The sequence below is a fragment of the Parasteatoda tepidariorum genome, chromosome X2 (genome assembly GCF_043381705.1).
Source record: "Parasteatoda tepidariorum isolate YZ-2023 chromosome X2, CAS_Ptep_4.0, whole genome shotgun sequence".
Lineage (NCBI taxonomy): Eukaryota > Metazoa > Arthropoda > Arachnida > Araneae > Theridiidae > Parasteatoda > Parasteatoda tepidariorum.
This window is the reverse complement of record NC_092215.1, coordinates 39960622-39975219: the sequence shown is the minus strand read 5'-3', so window position 1 is coordinate 39975219 and position 14598 is coordinate 39960622. Positions and strand designations below refer to the sequence as shown.

Sequence of the window (14598 nt, the reverse complement as noted above, 5' to 3'; positions counted from 1 at the left end):
ATAAGTATATATATATATATATAAAATACACTTTGAGAAATAAATACAAAACTAATGAAAATCAAAGAAAAAGTATAAGTTGTGAAATTTCAACAAGTTGTGTCAGCGCCATGCTGCTAATGTTACAGATAGAAGGATATTTGAGGAAAATATTAAAAGATGAAATAAAATAAGTTATTACTTCATAAGAGTGCTAAAAGTTTCAGCAGAGCGGGAGAAAACCAAAATCATTAACACTAAATAACAAACTGAATTACAAAGTGCTACTGGAAATAGCAACCTTACAATCAAAAAGGAAATAAAAGAAATTATAGAGGAAAAACTGACAGACATAGTATCATCATCAGGAAGGGATTACTATGCAGCCCCTTCGGAAGCAGTATCACCGGCTGGCGGTATATTACCGCAAACAATCATACCCCCTATTACCCCAAGAAAAAGTAAATTAAACCAACAGCAAGTTAGATGTTAGATTATATCCTCAATATTCTCAATATTCTGATTCAATTACAATATATTCAATTATAATTAAAGTTAGAGAAGAAAATTCACGCATAATTTGCTTTATAATTCTTTGGACTATGTTTCTTGCTTTTTAATAACTAGAGATATATTATTAGAAATACATAATTGGAGATATATAGAGAATATGTCTGTTACATATTTTAATATTTACTTTTGATTGATTTTTTTAATTGCTTATTTTTTTCTAGATTTTGATACTAATAGGGTTAGTTGAAACCACGTCAATTATTGAGGTATTTATTTAAAAAAATAAATTATTTATGGAAAATAATTCCTTTGTTTTTACAAATTTTGTCCTCATTTTGAGACTAATTAAGGCTATATTTTGAGTTTGTCTTTAATCGAAAAGTTGCTATCTTGAATATTTTTTAATTTTTAGAATGTGTGTAAAATGTTTTAGTTAAAAATTATATTAATGTCTCTGTTTAATGCTGCTTTGTCAAAATGCATTATTTAGTTTATTGAAAGAAAGCAATAATAAGATTATGTACTTAAGACTGCATTTTTGATTGAAATGAGATCATTGCTGATTTTTATTTATTTTTAAAAGTAACTATAAATTTATAACTTGCGTAGCCATAGGTTTAGGAAAGAAAAAAATTATTTGGATTAAAAAAAAAGAAAATTAAAAAGCAAATTATCAACTTAGTTTACGCATCCATCGAAATGAAAATAAATCAAACTTATCAAATAACAAATTTAAATTTAAAATATTAGTTATGATCAAAATGATTAATAGAAAACTTTTTGGGAAATTTTTTAAAATTTTTTCACACTTGTCTCCTACTTCCTCCAACAATTATTCCTAATGCTTAAACAGCTCTAGGATTTCTGAAGGGGAAGGTACAAAATTTAAGAAAGGAAATAAATATACAAAACTTTTCTTTATTATGTTTACAATTTTTTACAAATGCATCGCAAATATTTAGAAAATCTTACAAATCTATCTTACAAATGTGCAGAAAATTTTAAGGCATAATTTTTAATTCAGTTATACACTAGATAAATAAATCTTAAGAACATAATCTTGGGGAAAATCAAAATTCTTTACCTTTCTTCAACAAATCATATTTTAAACAAAATTTCGTCTGATTTTCTAAACCAGTGTATGTATTTTTTTAGGTATTTTCGAAACTCGCGTATAACTTTAAAGTTAAACGCAACCCTAAAAGAAAAAAATACCTTTAGAAATTCACGAAAATTGTATGAATAGGTAACTCTCAGATTTTGAGGAAGATAACCGTATTCGAAAACTAGTCTTGTTTGCTTTATTCAATCAATAATTTCCCAGAGGGATAACATCTTAGATCCAAAACTCCTAAGAAAATAACTCTGAATGTAAATCATCACTTTATTATACTAACTTCTATTAGAATATTTTTTTATAATTCACTATTTTTGTACAACACTATTGAAATTTTTGCGCTGTATTTATGCGTAACGAAAATTGAAAGAAAAAAAAAGAATTCAGATTGAAAAGTCTCTTGAGAATTCAAAAATAACAATTAAATACAACACATATTTGTAATGTGATACGTTTTCGAACGTTTAAAAATTAAATTTGATTAAAATGCGATGTTTCTAAGACTTGAACAAAAATTAAACTTGTTTACAATCATTTTCAAAATGATTAAAAATAAAATACTTTTCAGTAATTTCCGTTTGAATATTCATCTAAAAAATAATAAAAACAGAGAGTTTATAAAAAAAATTAAACTATGCACTAAGAAAAAAAATTTTTTTTAAACTACTAAAATATGGTATATATTAAAGTGTTTCTTGCTCTATGGAAAAAAGTTCGTTGATTTTGGTAAAATTAAAAACAAAATATGGTTTTACAATCTATTCAATCAGTAATTTCCCTGAGGTACAAAATGTTAGAACCAAAACTCCAATGAAAATAATTCTGAATGTAAATCATCTCTTTGTTATACTAACTTCTATGAAAATGTTTTTTATGATACAGTGTTTTTATACAACATTCAGTGTTTTTTTGTGCTGTCTTTATGAGTAACAAAAATTTAAAATTAAAAAAAAAGATTCCAATTTGAAAACTCTGGAAAGAATTTAAAAATAACAATTATATATAACGCATATTTGTAATATGTCTGTCCAGCGGTATGAAAGTGACATGAAGAATTAAAAATAATTAAAATTATTGAAATGCGATGTTTTTAAAACTGAAACAAAAATAAAAATTGTTTACTATAATTTTCAAAATGATAAAAATAAATATTTTTCAATGTTGCATAGAATATATTTTTAAGTATGTTTGGTCTGAATATTGTTACAAAGAATATTATTGATAGTATTAATATTATCTGATATTATTAAAAATATTATTATAAAATTAAATGGTGCGTTAAGAAAAATGTATGGTCAAAACGTCTGGAGTATGGTAAAATTTACCATGTTTCTGGCTCAATAGTATAAAGCTTGACGAGTTTTGTGAAATGAAAAATAAAATATGGTTTTATAATGATTTTGGCAGTGATTGGTAAAATTGAAAATAAAATATGGTTTTATAATTTATCACAAAATTTGGCAAACACGTTAAAATTTAGAAATTTTACCATGGTGCCTTAGAATATGGAATAAAAATCATTTATTCGGTAAAATTTACTTATCAGTTTTGCATTTTTCATTAGATAATGAATAATGAAGATGGTGATAAGTACTATAATTTTGAAAACCAGAATTTCCGAAAAGCCATTACCATACGAACGGAAAAATTACCAAATGAATAACATAAATACCGTATATTTTGTTTTTATTAACAACATTACGTTGCTGTTTTTTTACCAGAAATGCCATTACCATGGAGTTAGAGACCTCTAAGTATAACTTTAAAGTACACTGTTATAATTTTCATTCTAAAATTATAGTAAAATATCAGACAGAAGTCCGGTTTCGGAATCTTTAGGGTTTTGAAATCGCTTACAAATAATATATTTTATCCAATGACAGTTCTGCACGTAAAAAGTCCCATTTTAACCTGCAGTCTTCTCCGCATAGCAAAACCAGATTTTCCATATTAAGAGATAGGGAAGAGTGTATAAGGGAGAAACAATTCCCCGATTTTTCTCATTTTCTAAACTGTCAGTTTCTAAACCACACTTGAATACAAAACTATAAGGTATTTAAATCAATTCCTTTCAATTATTGAAGAGTTTCCAGCTTCCTGCACTTCCTAATTTATAACCCTTGACTATTAGAATATAATGCACTCACTCAAGCGTAGATGGCAGCACCATAAAACTACTTATCACAAAAAAGTCTAGTAAAACCCGTGTCTTAGGTGAACAACCAGAAATACAACCATATAGGTGAAACACCCAGATAAACTAATTAAACCCTATTTCATTGTTCAAGAGATGGATACAACTTAATCTCAAACTCACTCCAAAGCTCATTACCAAGCAAAATGCCTAGGTATAATGGTCTGATATTTTTTTTCCTGGTTTTGAAACCATGCTAGTTGTAAACTGCTAAAAAAACTGTTTAATTTTATATACATGGTTTTAGTAACCATTCTAGTTTTAAACGATTTTACAGGCGTAAATGTAACCATCAGTTTACCGTAAATTTTACTGTTACATTTATGACTGCCAGTTATTTTGCCATAATTATGGAATGAAAACTCGAACAGTGAGACCATACCATGCAATTATGAGATAAAAAAAACAATTTAAATGTCAAAAATGTCGTTCTATTTTTATTTGTAATTACATATTAAGAACACTGAAAAAATAGTATAATTATTCGTCATGAATGTCTTTTAATTTTGTTTTAAAAAACGAAAAAAATGACATTCCTGATATGAGGAAAACGTTTTAGTTATATTAAAAGATTTTTCTTAAAACATTTTTGCATTCCCAAGCAAAATGAAACTTTTTTTTTAATTAAGCTTCTCCAAGAATATCTTCTTATTGATAGTAGGTTATATTTAGAAACCTCTTTACTCGGTTTTTCACGTAACCATTAGAATTTCTTTGCGCTTTCATTTCACTGTTGCGACTGTTTTTAGCGATTAAAACATGATTACGTTATTCAATATGATTTTAAAAATTTCATATACAGTATTTCAATGGTGTTACTATACATTTACTTTTTATACTATATATATTATACGCTTTTTAATATTTTATAATTCGGTGTAATCGTATATTTTTTTTTTGGTGAACATTTTTTATTGTTTAACCAATATAAAAACGATTTCAATGGCACTGTAAAACATTCCATGTCATACTACGGTATAAATTACCGGCATGTTTGCTGTATCATCCGTAAAATCCATTTTCACTGCAAAAAATAATGCGTAATTCTTACTTAATATTCATTTAATTGCAGTGATTCAGTGATTTTACTGTAATTATTACTGTAAAAATTACCGTGTATCAGATTTTTGTTCCGTAACATATGTTGGTAAAAGTGCCAGTACTTTTTATCGTGATTTAATTCGGAACTTCTAACCCTCCCCCCCCCCAAGTGTGCACAGAAACTCTCTGAGTTCATTTTCTTCATCAATTCTTACAAATGCTAATGAAATATATATTGGGAAATTATTTTGTAATAAAATAACAGCGAGAAAAAATTCGAATCCTCAAAATTTTTAAATTAAATAAGTAAAATAGTAAAATAGTAATTAGTAAAATAGTTGATAGTTGCTTTAAGCACTTATAATTTATAACTTAAATACTAAAGTCAGTATTTGTTTGTAAGAACGTTTTTATAATTACATATTACGTTTTCTCACCTTACTTCAACTACAAGTATATTTCTTTATTCAATCAGGCATGTAGGAAACAAACAACATACATTGCGAAAAATATATGGTAAAAACTACCATAATATGGTAAAATTTACCACGTTTCTGGCTCTATGGGAACACCGAAAAGCTTGAAAAGTTGGATTTTAGCAAAATGAGCAATAAAACATGCTTTTATAATGAGTGTTAAAATTTAGAAAAAGTGATATATTTTTTAAAACTTATTTCATCTTATTTATATGCAACAAATGACAAATTAATGCATCGATTTTTCTTTCTTCTCTTTATATACTTCTAAACAACAATTTTTAACTTATAATGATCCCACATAGTTTGAAACATAAATTCGTAATTCCAATGTTATACAAAAAAAAATTCATATTTACCATTTGAATTTCCACTAAATATTTCAATGACAAATATTTACTTTTTATAATTTAGTCTTACAAGAGTTTAATACTGAATTTAGCTTAAGGATATATACAATAAAGATGAATAATTACGTTTAGGTGCTTTTTTCATTGTGCTTCTATTTCTAAATAATACTAAATGCAGGCAACAAACATTTCATATACAATTCAAACAACAAACACAATTCAAAAACATTTCATATACAATTCAAATATTTAAAATAATTACAAACAGATTATATTCATATTCAGTATTTTTTTTCTTAATTAAGATTGATAAATCAGTCATTAAACATTAAAACGTATTCTTCAATTTACACTTTTATTCCTTATAAACTAAAAATATTTTTCCAAAACATTTAATGTATAATATATATGTATAATTAAACTTCAATATGTGTAAATCAATCTACTGCATTAGTGTCATTTCACATGAAAGAATACGTTTCATTAATATCTCTCTAACTGTATGTCATAGAACCAAATTTTGGTTTATTTATATGACTCATATTTCATTTCATTTCTTTCTGACTGAAGATTGATGTATCAGTCATTAAATGCGTTGTACTTTTTAAACTTTATTCCTTTAAAACTAAAAATATATTTTCACCGAAAACTAATTAAATAACATATATGTATAATTAAACTTTAATATGTGTAAGTCAATCTATTGCATTAGTGCCATTTCACGTGATAGAATACGTTACATTAATATCTCTCTAACTGTATGCCATAGAAACAAATTTTGGTTTATTTATATGACTCATACTTCATTTCCTTTCCTTCTGACTGGAGATTGATATAGCAGTTATTAAACGAGTTGTACTTTTTGCACTTTATTCCTTTGAAAATTAAACTATATTTTCTCAAAAAACTGAACAAATAATATATAAGTATAATTAAACTTCAATATGTGTAAGTCAATCTATTGCATTAGTGCCATTTCACGTGATAGAATACGTTTCATTAATATCTCTCTAACTCTGTGTCATCGAAACAAAATTTGGTTTATTTATATGACTCATATTTCATTTCATTTCTTTCTAACTGAAGATTGATATATCAGTTATTAAACGCGTTGTACTTTTTACACTTTATTCCTTTAAAAATAAAAATATGTTTTCTCAAAAAACTGAACAAATAACATATATGTATAATTAAACTTCAATATGTGTAAGAAGTCAATCTATTGCATTAGTGCCATTTCACGTGATAGAATACGTTTCATTAATATCTCTCTAACTCTGTGTCATCGAAACAAACTTTGGTTTATTTCCTTCTTCGTATAAAGCTTAGTATTTTCCTGTTCAATAAAGAAGGAAGAAAAACTAAATATTCTTCCAACTTTAGCAATAGATCACCTCCTAATGAAAAGCCAGGAAAACATATTTTTTTTATTTTTCTTCTATAAACGTCTGAAGCATCTTAATCGTTGAGTTCGTATTTTCCCAAGTTCAGCTTCAAGAAGATATATATATTTTTTGTAAGAACTACTGTATAATTCACAGCTTACTTCGTGCACAAACATTAATTCGTCGCTTCAGAAAATATATCCTGTATAAATAAAATGGCGGTAACAATAAAGTTTTAAGATAAAACGAAGACTGTTTTGACCATTATTTCGATTACATAGCTGAGATTATATTATCTGTCTAAATATCACAACAGCAAAAAAGCTATTTAATAGTTATGCAAAGACTGATTTAGTTATTTTTATAGAAATTAAAAGGTCACAGTACCCTTACAATATTTTTTTTTAAATAAAGGTATAATCATTCATTTTGTGGATGCTTTACATGCTCATGTAACTTATAATCAATAATTTATCTTTAAAAAATAGTTAAACTGTTTAATTTTTTTTAAATTTTAAACAAAATTGAAAAGATTCAAAATTTTTAAATCCCTAAGGCTTTTTTATTTTAACATATTTTCAAATCTTTTTTTCTTAGTGCTTACAATATTCATCTTAAAAATTTTGTGCATTCATTTGGTGATAAATCAATTATAACATTTTTTTATAGATTTTTTTGTAAGAAAGTAGAAATAAAAGGTAAAAAATTCCTTTTGGTATACATAACATGCTGTAAAAATTGTAATACCTCATAAAATGCTTATTCCATGCACAATTTAAATAAGTGTATTATACTTAAGATAAAAAAGTTAACTTCCAAGCTTTATCTTAAATAGAAAAACTCCTTAGGGATTTCATAAAGATTAAAACACAAAATTATCATCTATGAGAAAAGGCACTTTAAAGTTTGTCTGCAGATCAAGTTGCTGTTTTAGGGCAATCTGAAATCATTCATAACTTTTTTAAAAACGTAGATGGAGAGATGTTTTTTTCTCATTGTATTTGAAGAAGTTTGAAGTTTTATTATAAACAATGAAAATATCGATATTTTGGTCATTTTTTGGGTACTGTGACCCTTTAATTTTATGAAATAAGTATAGTAAATTGAATAGATCTAAATTGCAAAATGATAGTGGTTTCTAATCGATCCATAATATTCAACATATACTTTGTTTCGTCTTTCTCTAGTTTATGTCATAATTCGTCTTTGTGTCTTACGTCGTCTTAGATTTTTAAGTCATTATATGCATACGCATTAAATTTAACACCATATTAAGTTTGTATCAAATTTGCACGGTTTTACTGTTCATTTTAGCGATATCATGAAGATAAGTGATAAGCCGAATTTTCGTAAGCGTACCACTGATTATAGTTAAATGACATGATTAACACCTGAGCTGATCACACCATTCATTTTCGTTTTTAATAACTCCCAGTCAGAACATTACTTTTCGCTGAGTTTGGAAGGTACAAAATACAGGGTTATTCATAATTCCCTCCGGGTTTTCAAAGCGTTATAGTAAAAAAACAAAGACGAATATGGCAAAAAAGAACATATGAATTATTCCGAAAGTATTCAAGTTTTAATTTAAGCAGTTGCCGGTAGATGGCAGTAACATGTACCACTGAAGCCAGTTGCAGTAAACTTAAGGTTGTAGTAAACAGAGGGAATTGTGAATAACCCTGCTGTATATTCGTTAGATGTTTTTTTTTTAAAATTCCTAAAATTTGACATAAAGCAATAAGTGGAGAATAGACTTCGACTGATCACGTTAAATATTGGTTACTATGAAAAATAAATTTTGTCACTATGAAAAATAAATTTTGTCACTATGAAAAATAAATTTTGTCACTATGAGAAAAAAAATTTTGTCACTAGGAAAAATAAATTTTGTCACTATGAAAAATAAATTTTGTCATTATGAAAAATAAATTTTGTCATTATGAAAAATAAATTTTGTCACTATGAAAAATAAATTTCGTCACTATGAAAAATAAATTTTATATTAATTTTATATTTTAATCTCCATGAAAGAGATTAAAATAACTATGATTTAATAATTCTCTTTGTGTCTGTTTATTTTGGAAGATATATACTAAAGAATGAGCTCGTTTCCTGGAAAAATTGACCACTATTTAGTATTTAACAGATACCAAATATTTAATTATCTTGTAAGTAGGATTTTGGAAAGAAAACACTGCCTGACATCAAAGGTAAACAAAATCGATTTAATCCTTGTTAATTAATTAGATAACTGATTTTGGGAAACTAGTTCAAATTTAATCAGTGATTAAGGTATCATGAAGTATTTAGCTAAATAAAATGAAATGATTTCGGTGAAGATAGGAATAAAGAAGAGAAGCTGTCAGTTTGAATGATATTCTTAAAAAGGAGTGGAATAATTTTAATTATTTGATTTTCTTTCTATTGCAGCTGTATTGATATGTGACATAAACGAATCGTTTTTAATTAGCAAAACTTCCTTTAGAGGGTTGGAATATTAATTTGCAAATTCAGATCATCGGATATTGTAAAACAATTGCCATTAAGTCTACACTCTTAGAAAATTTTCTGAAAAATTGTTAAGGGGTCACAGTACCTTTGCAACAATTTTTTCAAATAAAGGTATAATCATTCCTTTGGTGGTTGCTTTACATGCTCATTTAACTTAAAATCAATAATTTATCTTCAAAAAGTAATTAAACTGTTTAATTTTTTTAAAATCTTAAAAAAAGTTGAAAAAATTCAAAATTTTTAAATTCCTAAGGCTTTTTTATTTTAACATATTTCAAATTTTCTTTTCTTAGTGCTTGCAATATTTCTCTTAACAATTTTGAGCATTCATTTGATGATATATCGATTAGAATATTTTTGATAGGTTATTTTGTAAAAATGTAGAAAAAAAAGGTTAAGAATTCCTGTTAGGTGTATATAACATGCTGTGAAAATTGCAATACCTCATAAAATGCTTATTCCATGCAAAGTTTAAATAAGTGTATTATACTTAAGATAAAAAAGTTTACTTCAAAGTTTTATCTTAAATAGAAAAAATTCCTTGGGGATTTAATTAAGATTAAAACACAAAATTATCATCTATGAGAAAAAGCACTCTAAAGTCTGTCTGCTGTGCAAGTTTCTGTATTAAGAGAATCTAAAATCATTCATAACTTTTCTTAAAATGTAGATAGAGAGAGAATTTTTTGAAACAGTCTTAAGTTTTATTATAAGCAATCAAAGAATTTTCGATACTTTGGTCATTTTTCGGATACTGTGACCCCTTAAACAACAATTTATCTAATTGTTATTTTTCCATTTTCAACTTAAACAGTTAAATAACCACAAAAAGATTATATTCAAACTGTTAAATGCGAGAAAAAGCGTTATTGATTGCTTTTCCCTAATACAGTTTACCAACCAGAATTCTATCCCAGCCAACTAGGCCCACCTCTTTCAATATCAGTTTAATTTTTATGTTTATGGTTTAGAAACTATGCTAGTTATAAGTGATCAGTAAACCTTATGATTTTGTATTCACGGGATTTTAGCTGTACAAACCGTAAATGGTTTTAAAACCGTAAAGATAAAGAAATGTTCATAACCATAAATGTTATGGTTAATAGAGTGGGCAGACTACTGCGGGTCATTTTACCGTAATTTCGGATTGAAAAATTTAACAGTGTAGAAAAATACTTTTTTCTCTAATTTTATTTTGAATAAAAGATGAATAAAAGATGAAATAAATTTTACTTTATAAAATTGCATTAATTTTATGTTTTAAGAAACATTTTACGTCTATTTTATCTGCTATGAGATGTAGAATATTTATACAGACAATCTCCCCCTAAAAAACCTCTTAATAAATTTAAAATATATAATTTGTCTTTTTATTTTATTTTAGGTGAATTTCTTCTATTTTTGGACTGTAAGAAGATTCTGATATTCGTAAGTAAAAATAAAGTTTTAATTTCAAATGTTATTCCCCCTTTTATACTAACTAATTGAGTACAGTGCGCTAAATAAGAAATGGAACACCCTGAATTACTTTTAATCCAATAATCGGAATTTCACGTACTAGGACTGAATTTTTATGGTTCTAGGGCTTAATTTCAATTATACTAATTAATTAGTGTAAACGATATTTAAAGTTATGAAATCTAAGTCACAACGTACTTTTCTGAATAAAAAATACTTTCGTCTCTATGGGTACAGACCTTTGACCCTCAAAATTAGGGATGGGATAGTCGCTGTCTGGAAATTATGGTCCCAATATTTTGTTCAAGAGAGCGGTCAAAAAGTTAGACCCCTTAATGTTAATTTCACTTTCAGCATATTGTGCCAAGTCTTTTTCAGTGAATCGAAAAAATTTTGCATCCACAGTTTAAGATTCAAAGATAATTTTATGCAGAAATTCATTTTTGTTAATTATTTACTTTTTCGATTATTTTGTTTAATAATAGCTGAAAAATGCTTTAGTTATAAGGTATGCAAGATTTTGAAGAAAGTAATTTTATGTGGCATTATTTAAAACTTTAATAAAATTAATTTCATAGCTTTTGAAGTATGGAATTTCAAAATGAATCATATATTTAAAATCTGATTACTCAGAAACTGAACAACCAATTTTTCATGCGAATTTGCATTTGGTAAATCAGCTAAAAAAGTGTTATAAGAATTTGTCAAAATGCTATAAGAATCTGTATACTATTTTTAAAAAAATTTCCACTATAATTAAATTAAATGATTAGAAGCAATAAATAATTATTAATAAAAATTTATTTTCGAGTGGAATTATCTGTGTATAAATGAATCTAATAATTGTGTGTAAAAATTTTTATTAGCTTCGAAAATTTGGAGCTATAGGATATAAGTAAGAAGTAAAATTAACATTAAGAATTCTAAACTGTTCTCCTGGCTAAACTGTTTGGACCATATCTTCCAATGCTCTAATCCCCATAACCTGAGTGTCATGAATCTAAATCCATCAAAAAAGATATGTTTTTTCAGAGATAGTATCGTGTTTTCAAATTAAGGTTAGTTAAATTAAAGTTAAGTCACTCAATCTATTAATACCGAGTACATGAAAATCCGTCATTAGGTCAAAAGTTTTTTAAGGTGTTTTTTAAGATTTTTTAAATTTTGCCGAATGTACATAATTTACATTGTTAACTGATCCCATATATGAAGAATTGAATTAATAGTTTTAATTCTTATTATACTATTCAATACTTATTATGCTTTAAAAACATTTACTTAACATGTTTTCAATTTCATTTCAATTCTTACCTACAAAGTTGTCCTTAAAACTATTATATTTTTATGTATATTGTCAAATTATTTTAATGATTTGGAAGCTCATCTGTTGAAGGTAAGTAAGGCTGGATAGATCTGAAGAGCATAAAACCAAAGTAAGTGAAGCAAATACAAAAATATTTTAAAATACATATATTAACACATCGGCTGATAAGTTCCCGGTCTAATGAAGTAAACACAACTTTTTTTTGTAAAATTCAAATTTATTCATCAACATAGTCTCCTTTAAGAGATATACAGTCACTTCATCGCCTCTCTATCATCTCTACATCTTTCTTAAAAAAAGAACCATCTTTGACCTCAAAACAGGCGTTTATTTCGGCAATCACTTCCTCATTTGTGCTGAATCTCTTACCAGCGAGAATTTTTTTCAAGTCTGCAAACAAGTAGAAGTCACTAGGAGCCAAATCTGGTGAACAGGGTGGGTGCGGAAGCACGCTGAAACAACGTCAAACAGCTCTCGGAATAATCAATTCGTTGTTGTTTTCGGTCAACTATTAGCACACGCTGCACCCACTTCGAAAACAGCTTTCTCATAAAAAAAATGTTCTTGCAAAATAAAGCCTACACAATCTTTTGATATATTTAGAGTATCAGCAATGTCATGCAACTTCACTTTGCGGTTTTCTCTACAATTTTGTGGACATTTATTATGTTTTCCAGATTAATCACATCTTTAGGGCGTCCAGAGCGCGGCGCATCTTCAACATTTGTACGACCACGTTTAAAATCAGCAAACCAGTCAATAATGGTCGATTTTCCTGGTGAAGAACCCGGATAACACTTATCGAGTCAAGCTTTAGTTTCTACCGTGATTTTTCCCATTAAATAACAATGTTTAATAAGAACACGAAATTCTTTTCCATCCATTGTTTCAATAATATAAATTGGCGTTCGATTAAGATCACTGTAACTTTAAAATCAATCGGTAGATCGTTATAAAATTTTGACACCATTTATTTGAAGGTTAGGACTTGCTAAACAAAATACTAATTCTGCATTTAGGGAGCCATCTGTATGTCAGACCGGAAACTTATTAGCAGATGCGTTATAACTTTTCTTTAAATTCATGTCTTAATAATTATAAAGCCACATTTTATAATCATTTAACAGTTTTTTTTGTCAGTGTTTTGAGCAACAGTAAAACGATAGTATTAAAATCTGTAGAACTATCATAATTAGAATCGATTAAAATTTTTCCTCATAGTTGTAGTTCCCATTTTTCATGGAAAGAAATATAGCCATTATTAAAATCTTTGATGACGATTTCTTAAATTAATTTCATATAAAATTAAATCTAGATATGATTCATTAGTATTTTTCCAGGAAGAGTTATATGGACATACATTGTTCTTTTTGGTGAAAGTTCACCAATCATCCTCAATGAAAGTGATTTTATGTAAATAAATAATTGTACACCTGATTCATATAGGTGGAAAATCTGTGTGACTTGATCTACTAAAAGAAAGACTTGATTTTTAAGTTTCAGATATTTACAGAAATTATTTTAAAGAGATTCGGTAAGGCATACATCAATAATGCTAAAACTGACCTTCTTCGATGTATCTTTTCTATGAAACTACTTTTAATATCGCTTTGAAATTTTTTGGGATATTTGAGATTATATCAGTTGTATGCTGTCATAATTTTTTAAGCGTTAACAGAAATACTTATTTACTCAAAAATGATTAAACTTTTAAAACATTTTAAAGTTTATAGTTCATAATATTTTAAAAAGAATTCTGCTAACGATATGTATTAGTAGTTATCACTGCATAAGCATGTATGTATGAATATTCTGTGGGGAAAAAATGAATCAATATCTTATTAAGATGCTGAGAAAAGGTACATCGAAAAAGGTCAGCTTTAGTATTATTGATATATACCCTACCAACTCCTCTCAGCTAATAAGGAGTCGGTAGGGTATACATCAATAATACTGAAACTGACCTTTTTCGATGTACCTTTTCTCAGCATCTAAACAAGATATCTCTTCAGTTTTTTTGCCAGAGATATGAATTAACAGTTATCACAGTGCAAACACGTAGGGGAGAATCTGGTAGCCCCCCTCCCCCGCTTAAGGAGTATTGCTTATATTTCTGTATAATAGTGAGTAATGATCAATATTTTTGCATGTTTCTATTGTTTTATCATCTAACTAAATAATGCAAAAAGAATAAACAAAGAAAGAATAGTTTAACTTAAAAAAATAGAAGTATAAAAAAAAACATGC

At 26.8% G+C, this 14598-nt stretch overlaps 1 protein-coding gene across 2 annotated transcripts in view; it reads left to right on the top strand.

Annotated features, from left to right (window-relative positions):
• Window positions 1-14598, top strand: part of LOC122269323 (muscarinic Acetylcholine Receptor, A-type) — a 219859-nt gene that overhangs the window by 35348 nt on the left and 169913 nt on the right. For both annotated transcript variants that reach the window (XM_071188208.1, XM_071188207.1), the window contains exon 2: window positions 10954-10997. The gene's annotated coding sequence lies outside the window, so the exon portion shown is untranslated. The remainder of the gene's footprint in view (window positions 1-10953; window positions 10998-14598) is intronic.